Genomic DNA, 12,834 nt, shown 5'->3' with positions numbered 1-12,834 from the left:
GCCAAGCAACTAAACCAGGCTGAGGTGAACCCACAAGCCTGCAGCCCATCAGTGAGTTGAGGGTGGGGAGGTGGGGAGGCAGACACCCCAGGCATGGGGCAGACAGAAGTGGCAGATGAGAATGCTTTGTCCCAATGGCCAAGAAGGCGGCAGAAACAAACTGTGAAGCTCTTAGAGCCTGGTTAGACATCAAAGAAGCATGGTACCCTGAGACATCATCAGTCATCTTGACTTTTTTTTTTAAAGCCCTTTCCTTCTGTCTTAGAATCAATACTAAGTGTTGGTTGTGAAGCAGAAGAGTGGTAAGGGCTAGGCAATGAGGGTTAAGCTAGCCTTCTCCTTTTCAATCCATCCCACCCCCAGCTACCACTGACTTTCCTAACACATCTGACCATGTCACATTCCCTACTCAATAAATTCCAGTTGTTCCCTATTACCAATAGGCTAAAATCTAAATTCTCTGTTTTAATATTAAAAAAAAATTTTTAACCCTTTCTTTCTTAATATCAATTCTCAGACAGAAGAGTATCAATGGCTAGGCAATCAGAGTTAGGTGACTTGCCCAGGGTCACACAGCTAGGAAGTGTCTGAGGCTAGATTTGAAGCCAGGTCTTCTCAAAATCAGGGCTGCCGCTTTATCGACTGTTTTTCCAAGCTGCCCCTCTGTTTAACATTTAAAGCCCTTAAAACCTAGCCCCAAACTGCCTTTCACACCATATTATTTCCCAAATCCTCCCTTGTAGTGTCCAACCAACCTACCGTAGCCTTCTTACCACTGTGCCTCACACGCAAGCTTGACTATGTTTGGTGAACTGCTGGATAAGCACAGGAAACCCCAAACGAGTCATTTATTGATCACGACCTTGGTCAAGAAGGGGCTTTATGGCTCCTGGGCTTCCATTACAATGTCCTTTCAATTTCTTTAACACGCAAGAGCTGGGGATGTGAGGCCATCAAGAATGATGAAGCCCAGGCTTTCTCTCTATTAAAACAGTAGTGGGCTTCTGACCCTTGAGTCACGGCTAAGGAATGTGCAATACCCACCCTTCCTCACTGCAAGGGTCTGGCTATGTGACTCATCCCAAAGGAATAAAGCTACTGGGCATGCCAGATCTCATCAAAACAAGCTGCAAGCCCATTGTTTATTTACTATGAAACTCAGGGAGGTGTTTATTTCCACTTGGACCCAGGAGGGTAGCAGCAAATGTGGGAACTCAGAGAGGTTTATGTCAGCTTCTTACAAGGAAGAAGCTCTGCTGCGAGATATTGGCCTTCGGATTCTCTTCTAGAAACTTCAGGAAAACACACAAATGTGTATTGTGTGCGTGCGTGCGTGTGTGTGTGTGTGTGTGTGTGTGTGTGTGTGTTATAGAGAGATGGATCAGAAACCCAGTTATTTGTTGTGGTCGTTGTTAAACCCTTCCCTTCCCTCTTAGAATCAATACTACATATTGGTTCCAAGACAGAAGAGTGATAACGGCTAGAGGATGGGAGTTAAGTGACTTGTCCAGTGTCTAAGGCCAAATTTGAACCCAAGAAGCACCCCCCACCTCTGAGCCTGGTTCTCTGTCCACTGAGCCACCCAGCTTTCCCCCAGAAACCCTGTTTTTGTATTAGACAGTTCTTGTATTCATCAGGCCCACTGTTCCCTCTGTCTATTGGCAGTCAGGAGGATGGGAATGGCAATGTCCATCCCCCTAAGAAGCTCTGTATTGGAGAAAAAACACTGAAGCCCCTAGCTTTAGGGGAAACACAGCATCTATTTTCCATGGCCCAAACAGAAGAGAAAAATGGTTCTGGTATGTAGGATTACAAAGTGTTCTTTCACGTGAAATGGATTTATTTAATTGAATCTTCACATATTAAATGGCCATTTGCATTTTAAGATTTCTTTCTGTCTGGGGAGGCCCCTCTAGGGAAGCAGTGAGACAGCAGGCTGGGTCCTCAGCAGATCTCACTCCACAGGTCTCGGCATGACAGATGATTTCACTGCTGAGGTATTGACTACAGAGAATGTTTCTTCCTTCCCCCACCTGCCCCACCTCCCTCCAACCCCCCACCAAAAACAAGTTAAGTAAAAGCTTTTTTATGGACTAAATGACTTTCCAAACTGACCTTAGAGAATTGGCTAGTTTGAAGCTGAGAAGCAAGAAATTCTTTTGTTACTAAACTATTAATACAGAATGGGAAAAGGTATAGATTTGCTTGTGATGAATATAGGGCTGAAAGATCCCCTGATTGAGGCAAGAGGACCTAGCCTTCAGGATGGGGGAACAGTTTTTAGAGGTAAGTCTAGAGAGCAACTTTGTTAAATGTTAATGAACATGATGGCAGTGTCTCATTGTGGAAAGGACCACTGGATTGAGGGTCAAAGGACCTAGATACCCATCCTGACTGGGTCACTTATGATCTGTGTAACCTGTATGACCTTGGACAATTCACTTAACCTCTCTGAGACTAGGTTTTTCTTATCTATACAAAGAGAAAGCTGAATTTAAGATCCCTTAGCCTTATTTTCATCTATGAACAAAGAATCTGAAGGTTTGAATGGCAGCCTAGTCTGGCTTCTACTAATAACTAGCTAAATGATAGTCACCCCAACACCCCTATTTTGAATCTCAGTTTTCTTATTTTATGAATAACCCCAGCTCCTTAAGCTTAATAGGCACCAAATTAAAAAGAAATTTCCTGATCTTCAGAGAAAGAATATGAGGTATTATATGTAAAAGAAATTTCTGTGGAAGGCGTTATGAATGAAAGGAAAGGTGTCCGAACCATCGTTCAGTTCCATCTGACTCAAGTCCATAGGGTCTTCTTGGCAAAGATACTGGAGTGATCTGCCATTTCTCTCTCCAGTGTGTCCCCATTTTATAGATGAGGATCTGGGGAAAATAGGGGTTAGGTGACTTGCCCAGGTCACCCAGCTAGTAAGAGGCTGAGGCTGGATTTGAACTACTTTTCTGACTATACCACTTAGCTGCCCCTGGGTGTCCGAATAGAAGATCTCTGATGCCCTTTCTAATCCAAATGCTCTGACCAGATCTCCTTTCCCTCATCTGCTCCCCCATTAACTCAGAACCATTAGGTATACTCTGATACTCATGTGCCTCTTAGCAATTTGGTTCAATAGAGTACTCACCAATAATCATATAAATTATGAGGGGAGGGAGAAAGAGAGAGACACGGAGAGAGAGAGAGAGGCAGAGAGACAGAGAGAGAAAGAGAACCTTTAGATTATTTTTAAAGCCCTCATCTTCCATCTTAGAATCAATACTAAATAGTGGTTCTAGGACAGAAGAGTGGTGTCTGGGTCAGAGGAACATTCCCGAGCAGTTTGGAAGCAAATGTTCCTCTTTACACAGTAGCATATCTGGAAAACATTGGAAGAGGATGATGGTGGTGCTAACAATGGCAATTTATTTTACACTCTAAGATTTGCAAAGCATCTTTAAAAAGATGAACCCAAAGCCTTCCCAATGAACTGTCCCCATTTTGTGCATCAACTTTGTGATGATAAATGTTTTTTTTTTCTTTTTTAAAAAAATTAATACTTTCCATCTTAAAATCAATACTATATACTGGTTTCCAAGGCAGAAGTCACACAGTTAGTCAGCGTCTGAGGTCAGATTTGAAACCAGGTTCTCCTGCATCTAGGCCTGGCTCTCAGTCCACTGAGTCACCTAGCTGCCCTGAACTTCGAATCTTAAAGATATGTAATAGGAAGACTATCTATTTATCAGGGTTCCCCACCCAGTGTGCTGATCTAATTTAATAAAGGAAAAAGCTCAGCCCACATTATAGAGGACTCTTGTAGATGACTTCTTCTACCAATAGATAAGAGGGACTCCAGAGATCATGTAATCTAATGACTTTCTGATGAATCTCCCCTTCAACAGTCCTTACAAGTGGTCTCCCAGGCTCTTCTTAAACACCAGAGCAATGAGGAGCTCATTACCTACCAAGACAAGTTCATTTCATTTTTGGACAGCTCCAATTTTTAGAAAGTCCTTCCTTTTTATTGAATCTGAATCTGCCTCCCTGTAACTTCCACCTATTGCTTTTTGGTTCTATCCTGTAGAACTGAGCAGAATATGGCTGATCTGTCTTCTTCAATGTGCAACATTTTTTAGATATTTAAAGAACCTAGTCTTGTTCCCTTTGGTTTTCTTTCTTGAGTCTATACTTCCCCAGATCCTTCCACTGATCTTCCTATAACATGATTTGTTAGTTTCTTCAACATCCTGGTCATCTCCCCTGGACATTTCCCAATTTCTCAATCTCATTCTTAAAATATGATACCTAGAACTTTATATGATACCATGGGGATATAGAGTCTAGAAGCTTAAAATGAAACTACATGTTTTGGACAATCACCTTGTGTATCAGTGTGATTTGTGTATTCTTGTGTTTTCATTTTAAATGAACACCGTGGAGATACTCTAATCAATTCTGGGTAAACCAGCTGCTTTTAGTTACTAACAAATCCACACTTTTACTTGTCAAAAGTCTATTACTTTTGGGGCAGCTGAGTGGCTCAGTGGATTGAGAGCCAGGCCAAGAGACAGGAGGTCCTGGAATCTGACCTCAGACACTTTCTAGCTGTGTGACCTGTTATAATTATCTGTGAGGTCTCTTGTATCTATTTGAGATGGTAGAAATGATGTACAGAGAGAAATAAGATGACTCTTCTCCTTTATAACAGTTGCCCAGGCAGGATCCTTCAGGTCAAGAGGTATATCCCTTCAGGACCCACCTGGGGTTAATTGATATATTGATTTGGGCTCTTTAGCTAGGATAATGACTTGCATTCTGACTGCGTTTTCTTCCTTCCCAAACAAGCTTTGAAACTGATTTAGGAAGGTACTTTAAACTTTATATATTAAACAGGAAGTATAAGGATAAAGGACTGTGGTATAGGAGACCCTACTTAATTGTTACTAATGAAACTCAACTGCTGCCAAATGAAGAATCAATGTAGTTTCCCTCTGGTTCAGCCTGGCCAGGACTAAACCAGAGTAGGTAAACTGCTGGGAAATCTTCAGCTTCTTCTTCTATAGATCTTCAGCCTTACAGTTGAGTTATGTCCACCCTTTCCACCCTCTTCTTCATCTCCTGCCCACTTCTCAGATCCCTCCCGGGCCCTGGGAAACCTAGATATCTAGATGATGAAACTCCTAATATCTAGGGGCAGTAGACACCAAGGTGGTCATTAAGTACAGATTGAAAACGGTATCTCAAGTACAGGAAGAGTTTGCAGAGAGATGTTTGCACCCTCTCACTCCAAGACCAGGATCCACCGATCTCCAGCCTCAGCACAGGTCAAAGACCCAGAATCTCTCCTCAGGATTCTCAACTGCCCCTCCTGCCTCTCGCATGTCTCCCTGGGAACAATCCATCCAACTAACTTATTTGTCAATCAAAGGTGAACTTCAAGCTCCCAGAGATTCAATATAACAGACCCTGAGCAAGTCACTTAACCCCTTTGCCTAGCCCTCACCACTCTTCTGTCTTGGAATCAATATACAGTATTGGTACCAAGACAGAAGATAAGGGTTGTTTTTTTAAAAGGCCATTGATTTATTACATAACTAAAATGCTTTTTCTCATCTTAAAAATATGCTATTTCATTTTTCCCCTCTTTTACACCAAAAGCTGAAAAGACCTATATGAACTGATGCAAAGTGAAATTAGCAGAAAGAAGAGAACATTGTACACAGTAACAGCAATATTTTATGATGATCAGCTGTGAAAGACTTAGCTATTCTCAGCAATACAATGATCCAGGACAATTCTGAAGGACTTATGATAAAGAATGCTATACACCTGCAGAAGAAGAACTGTTGGAGTCAGCTACTATTTTTCACATTACTTTATTTGTGTTTTTATCTTGAGTTTTTAGTTTTATAAAAATATTCTCTTACAACAGCAACCAATATATAAGTATGTTTTGTGTAATAATATATACATATATATACATATAATGTAATATATAATAATATATACATATATATATCCCAGATCAAATTGTTTATCAATTGTTTATCATCGCTGGGAAAGGAAGGAGGAAGACAATTTGGATCTTATAATTTTGGAAATCATATGTTTAAATTTTTGTTACATATAATCAAGAAAATAAAATATTTTTAAGAACCTCTACTTCCATAAGATCTCTTTTATCCATTAGCCACTCTCTCATTGCCACGTCTCCACTTAAGCACAAACCCTCCTTACCAGTTTTCTTTAGTACTGAAAAAGTCACAAGTTGTCTTCCCTTTACTCTCTTCCCTACCTTACTTAATCCATCCTTTATTCCTCTGCCAGAATTCTTTTTCTTATGCATATATAGCATGACCTTCTGAAACTTAGCAAGCTGCCCCTACAGTGTAATTTTTTCTCCTCTCAGGATTCTGAAACTTGAGGGACTTAGAGAATTTTATAAAACAATTGCTAATGAGCTCCCATCCAGTATCTTCTCCACTGATTATCATTTCACTAGTAAGAGATATTTGATACAAAGATTTTCCCCATGTCAACTACTTCCTTCTTTTAATTGTGTTTATGAAAAGAAAATAAGACATATAAGCAATTATCAAATATAAAAGATCAAACAATTCCTCAATAAAATCCCTCAATTCAAATTCCTCAATTAAAAAAATGGTCAAAGAAGGTGTAAAAAATAGTTCTTGAAAGAATTATAAGCTTCACAGCCATATGAAAGAATCCCCCAAATCACTAAAAAGTTAAATGAAATCAAAACAACTCTGAGGTGTAACCTCATACTGACTGAGAATATTGTCTCCCCACCTCCAAATGATAAAAGGTGAGAATAGTCAATGTTGGAGGAACTGTGGAAAGACTAGATAGACTATTGATGAAGTTATAAATCATTCCAACCATTCCAGAAGTAATTTGGAATTAGATGAAGAAATTAACTAAAAATCTATATCCTTTGATCCAGAGGTTCCATTGCTAAGCATATATCTCAATGAAGTCAATGATTTAAAAAAAAGAAAAGAAAAATCCTATATAAACAAAATATTTATAGGAATGCTTTTTAATAGAAAAATATTCTGGAATACAGTAGATGCCCATCAACTGAGGAGCAGTAACATAAGGTGTGGTGCATGAATTTAATAAAATATTATTGTACTATAATTATGAATGCAGAGAAGCATGAGAAGACTCATCTGAATGATTCAAAATTAAGCAAGTGGAACCAGGAAAGCAATATACCCAACAATGTAAGCAGAAAAAAACAAAACCATCCAAACAATTGAAACTAAAAGCTGTGAAATTATAATAACCATTCTTATTTACCCCCAAAAGAGATATAACAAAGCACCTTATCCCAGCCCTCTTTGCAGATGTAGGAGACCATGGATGAGGAGCATTGTATATGATGTCAGACATTTTCATTATGTTGGTTAGTTTTTCCCAACTATATTTTCCCACTCTTTTAAAAATTCTCATAAAAGATAGATTCTGACAGGCAGAACGAGGGGAGTGGTGTTGAGAAGTATAAATGTTTAAAAATATTAACATGTTTAAAGTCTTATTGATTTCTTTTGCTTTTATATTATGTTCATTTCTAAACATATCTCTCTTCCTTTCCCTACCCAGAAAGCTTTCCCCTGTGGCAAAGATTTTTGTAAAATATCTCAACAAAACCAAAGAATGCAATGTCTAATAGCATGTGTAACATTCCTCACCCATAGTCTCCTATCTCTTCATATGGAGAGAAGTACATTTTCTCTTCTCTTCTCCAAGATCAAGCTAGGTCATCATAGTTCCTAACCTTCAGCAGCTTTATTCTACTGTTCTTTTGATCTATAATTGTTGTAATCACAATGAATACTGTTTTCCTAGTTCTGGTTATTTCTTTCTGCATGCTTAAATGTTCTCATGTTTCTCAGAATTACTCATTATTCATTATTCTTTATGGCACAATTGTATTTACACAGCACAATTTTATCACTTCCCAATAAATGGACTGTCAAATACTATGTTTCTAGTTTTTTTGGATTTTATTTTTGCTTACACATGCATACATACAAATGTCCTTTTTTTTTAGCGCATGAATATGCAGCCATTTGATAGAGGTCTTTCCCTCTAGATGCCAATTAGGTTGTTTAAGGTGTCATGTAGAAAATGCCTTCAACCTTTGCAATGTAGTAAAACCAAGAAGGCATAACTAAGTGCTAAAATTGCTAAATTTCTGGCATCAAAGTCTCACCAGAAACCAGAACTTAAATTTCACACTTCAGTGGCTAAAAGTGTGAACTTTACTAATTATCCTGTGTAATCTCGTATTTTTCTATAATAAGATTGTATTTGAAGAAGGTATCCTGTCAAATTTCAGGGCTCATAATTTGATGAGGCAAATGAGCTGCTATTTATTAAAGGAAAATCTAGATTTTCAAAATTCTGTAATATTTATGCCTAGATATAGGGATGGAACAATCAAGAAAAGAAGAGACAGAAATATCCAAAATTGGTTCCACAAAGAGAGATTATAAAGCTTTGTTGCAGGAAATCTTCAAGTATTATTAAGTTATTATGGGAGGAGACTGAATTTGAGTCTATGAAATTCATGCCTTTATTTAAAGATTAGCGTAACAAGTGCAGACTTAAAGAAGGGAACCATGTACAGTTGGTGGGAGCCATTTTGTGGTATGTATCTAGAATCACAGTCTCCTCACTGAACCTTGAGAGCTCACTAAAGATGGAAGAGAAAGAAAAAGACTGGAAAGATAAATGAAGAAGCAGATGCTGCCATTGAAGCAACATTCATTACATTCAGGATCCAGAAACTGAGAGGAGAAAAGATAAGATAAATGACTCTGTCTGAAGGCAATGTAAAGCCAGAGCCTAAAGGGACTGCAGAGATCTCCATGAGATATAATGGAGTATTTAAATTCTGTTGCCCATTTATTTACCCTCAACCTGGTTTAACCTGTCTGCTGAGACAGTTTTACATATAGCTATATAATGGTAGCTGCACATACTACAGCTTCTTGGAGACACAGGTTGAGAGTTGAGTGATAGGTGGACATCAGAGACAAATGAGTCTTTAGGAAGATCTTGTAAGACCTGCCAGAGTCTGAGAACCCTATCTCAGCTTCTTACCAGGATGACACATCAGAGATTTTATTAGAAGTAACAAAAAAAATCTGCCAATTGTTTTAAAATTCATTTTTTAAAAGGTGTCACAGGAAACTTTCAAATTTAACCAATCAGAAAAGAATTATTTTTTTATTTACTGGGGCCAATAACCACACTGTTACTAACGTCAATTGATTTAAAAATAGATAAGACCTGTGGCCTAAGTGAGATTTACTAGATCTTTAAGCATATCAAGAGTAGAAAAGAATGAGAAATGGGGATATGGAAGAGAGAAAATAGTAGGAAAAGAAAGAGAAGAAAAGGGTGAATAGTCAAGAGGGGAAAGGGAGAGAAATAAGTAATTTAATTTAATAAATATTTGTTGACTCCCCACTATGTGGAAGTGAGCCCAGTACTGCAAAGTGCTGATGAAGATTACAACGGAAGTCGAATGTATAAATTTCTTAGAGACTCAGATATCATATTTCAAGGAGAGTCTTTCCTGAACTCTCCCCACCTCCTTAAGTTGTTAGTACTCTTTCCTTTCTGATATGTAAGCTTTGATTTACTTCTCTGCATAGGTGCTGTATACCTCCAGTAGTATGTAAATTCATTGCATGCAAATTATTTTTTGTTTTTTCATCTTTTCTTCCATCATTTTAAAATCTTTTTTATTAACTCTTATCTATTACAAATCATCTTTTAACCCAATCCTGGTTTTATCCCCCAAAATAATTTCTAATTCAATTTCTAATTTCTTTCTAACTCACCCTGAATCTTAGACAGAATCTTAAAAAGACAGAATCTTAAAAAAAGCTCTGTCAGAACTATCCTGAAGAAGTGAGTTCATGGTTCCTGGATTTCAGGACACTTAAACACCTTAGGTTTTTCATTTGTTAACTACATTAAGAATCCCGTGACTACTATAGTCATAAATAGGATGATGTCATATAGTCATATGACAGCATTTTAAATCAACCAATGGCTTCTCCATTTTCTTGCTATATATTTATCTAGTTTTTATTGCTCTGAGGTGGAATGGGGAAGAAATTGCAGCCTTTATATTTGTATCTCCTCCCCCTGTTTATTTTCCTCTGTTCTAATGATGAAATATGCAAAACATTTATATTTAGAAGCAAATCCTTTCTGAAAAAAAGAGATTTTACACCTAATCTTGAAGGATTAGCCCTATTCCTTCTCAACTGGTATTTTCAGCAGCTGTCTAAAATCTTTTTGTAATTTTCCAGGCAATGATGCCCTACACTAATACTCAGGGAAGATAAAGAAGTGAAAGGGGAAGGGCTAAAATCTCAAAACTGTGTTCTAAAGTGAAATAAGCCTTGATTCCCTTGGGTGGTAGCCAGAAGTCACCAGTTGGTTATGAGGTAGCATTCTATTATTGGGTTGCCTTAAACTCTTAATGATTCTTCATTAATTCCCCCTCCTAATCTCTACAAAAACTATAAAAGTAAGGGCAGTGTGTTGATACGTTGGGAGAGGGAGGAGATAGAGGGATGTCTAAGACCTCCCAGTACCTAAAACAATGTCTGACTTAATAAATATTTGTTGAAGGGTGAAATGTATCCCAGCTGTCAAAGAGTTTATGATCTCATTAGGAGTGACAAAAATAACTAGATAATTCGAGTACTTAGTAAATTTTTTGGACTGAGTTGAATTACATATAAAATTGAGAAGTGGAAATAATAAATCTCAAGAGTGTTTAGAATGGAAAGAAGAGCAGGCATAACTGGGAAAAGCTCCACAAATGAGAACCTCGAAGTAGGATTGAGTTTTTATGGGTGGAAATGAAAGGAGGGGAATTTCCAGCAGGAGGAGCAATATTAAAGTAAAGGGATAGAGAAATGGGAATCTGATTTTCTTTTTAGAGGGAGGAGACAACAATAGATGAGACAGTGGATAGGAAATAAGAATGGTGGGAGCAGATTATGAAATCTGCTTAGAAAATCCAGTCCAAGGATGTTGGATTTGATCTTATAGTGAATATAGTCAATGGGGAGGTACTGGAGGAAACTGTCAGAAAAGCAACTTCATATTTTGATGAAGAAAGATCATTCTTTTGAAATATTTGAATTTGATAGATTACATTATTAAAAGACCTTTCACTTTACAAGGTATATTCCTAATTAAAATTTGGTCATTTCCTTAGATGAGAAAAATAAGTTTCCATTGATAACCCTTGGCGTCCTATAAATCCTAGGTAGCAAATCCTATCAATGAACAATAACCTATTCTGGGGCAATCTTCCATTTTCTTATTTTAGAGGAAAAATGTAAAAACTTCAAGTTAATTGACCAAAATTGTATAAAAATGCAGACCAAAAGCCTTCTTATTGAGTCAATACAGAAAACCTACAAAGAAAATGTCAGGTATTTATTCCTTGAAACTTCTTGTTGGCACATCTTGTAAATGCCCTCAAATTGCTAGCCTGCTAAATCACCTGAATTAGAATGGAGGAAAAGATACAATATATCCTCCTCTCCTAACAAAAAAAATTAGCAATCTTTACCTTTAAAAACAGCCTCATAGCTACAAAAGAGCAGACAGATATTTGTCATAGAATGTAAGAACTCAGAGAGTGTAGATAGCACTTCAGCAGGCAGAAACAACTGAGTTTAGTACTTGGTTTGCAATAGTAATTAAAATACGAAGCTAAGAGATGGTAGGGTGGTTTTCAACCAGATGTAGCACCCTAGGTGATCTCCTTCCCATTCCATCCTTCCTAACCTGTGGATTCTTCCCTTTTAGTAGCCCTGGCTCTCCTCCACACAACTGCTAAAGAGATTTTTCAAATGCACAAGTTTGATTATATTATTTCCTTACTCAACAAACAGCAGTGACTTTCTATTGCTTCTAGGATAAAATATAAACCTCAATTTTTAACTTTAAAATCTTTTATAACCTGCTCCCAATCTACCTTTCCAATCTCATTAGATATTACTCCCCTTTCCTTTATGTCTGGCCAAACTGGCCTTATTACAGTTCTTAATAAAGGATATATCATCTTCTTTGCATTGATTTTCCCCCTTGCCTGTAATGCACCCCCCCTCATTAGCAGTGCTTCAAAGAATCCCTCACTTCCTTCAAGATTTACCTCCAGCTTCCCCTTTTATGTGAAACCTTTCTCAATCCATATACTTGTTTGTGTATTCTTTCAGCAAATTACCTTGTATTCATTTTGTATTTATTTTGCATATAAGCACTCCTTGGCTCACTGATAGATCTGTATTGGCAAATCTATAGTACGCTAGAGGGGACTGCTCCCACTCCCCATCTCCATGTCTGCCTGAGGACATATCTCACCTCATCTACCCTTCTGTCCAGCAGCCCAATGGGAGCGCTTCCTCCCTACCCTGCCTGGTAAGGTGGGGGCCTCACATGTGGTGTGAGGGTTGCAGTTTGGGCACTTGGTCTCTAAAAGGTTTGCCATCACTGTGATAGATTTTATGCTTCCTGAGGGCAGGCAATGCCTCATTTTTCCTTTGTATCTCCAGTGCCTAGCATGGTGCCAGTCACATAAGAGAAACTTAATAAATGCTTATTGATTGGTAGATGGATTGATGGACAGATGGATGGATGGATGGATGGAGTTTTGTATTTGGAATTCAAAATTATCTCCACCATATCCCTCAAATCAATTTATCTGAAGAAGTTGATTCGAGGCCATCTATATCTGTCTTTCTACTTGCCCGGCCAGGAATGTTTGAAGTATTC

The sequence above is a fragment of the Gracilinanus agilis genome, chromosome 2 (assembly GCF_016433145.1).
Source record: "Gracilinanus agilis isolate LMUSP501 chromosome 2, AgileGrace, whole genome shotgun sequence".
NCBI lineage: Eukaryota > Metazoa > Chordata > Mammalia > Didelphimorphia > Didelphidae > Gracilinanus > Gracilinanus agilis.
The sequence above is the reverse complement of the archived record's forward strand: the minus strand, read 5'-3'. Positions refer to the sequence as shown.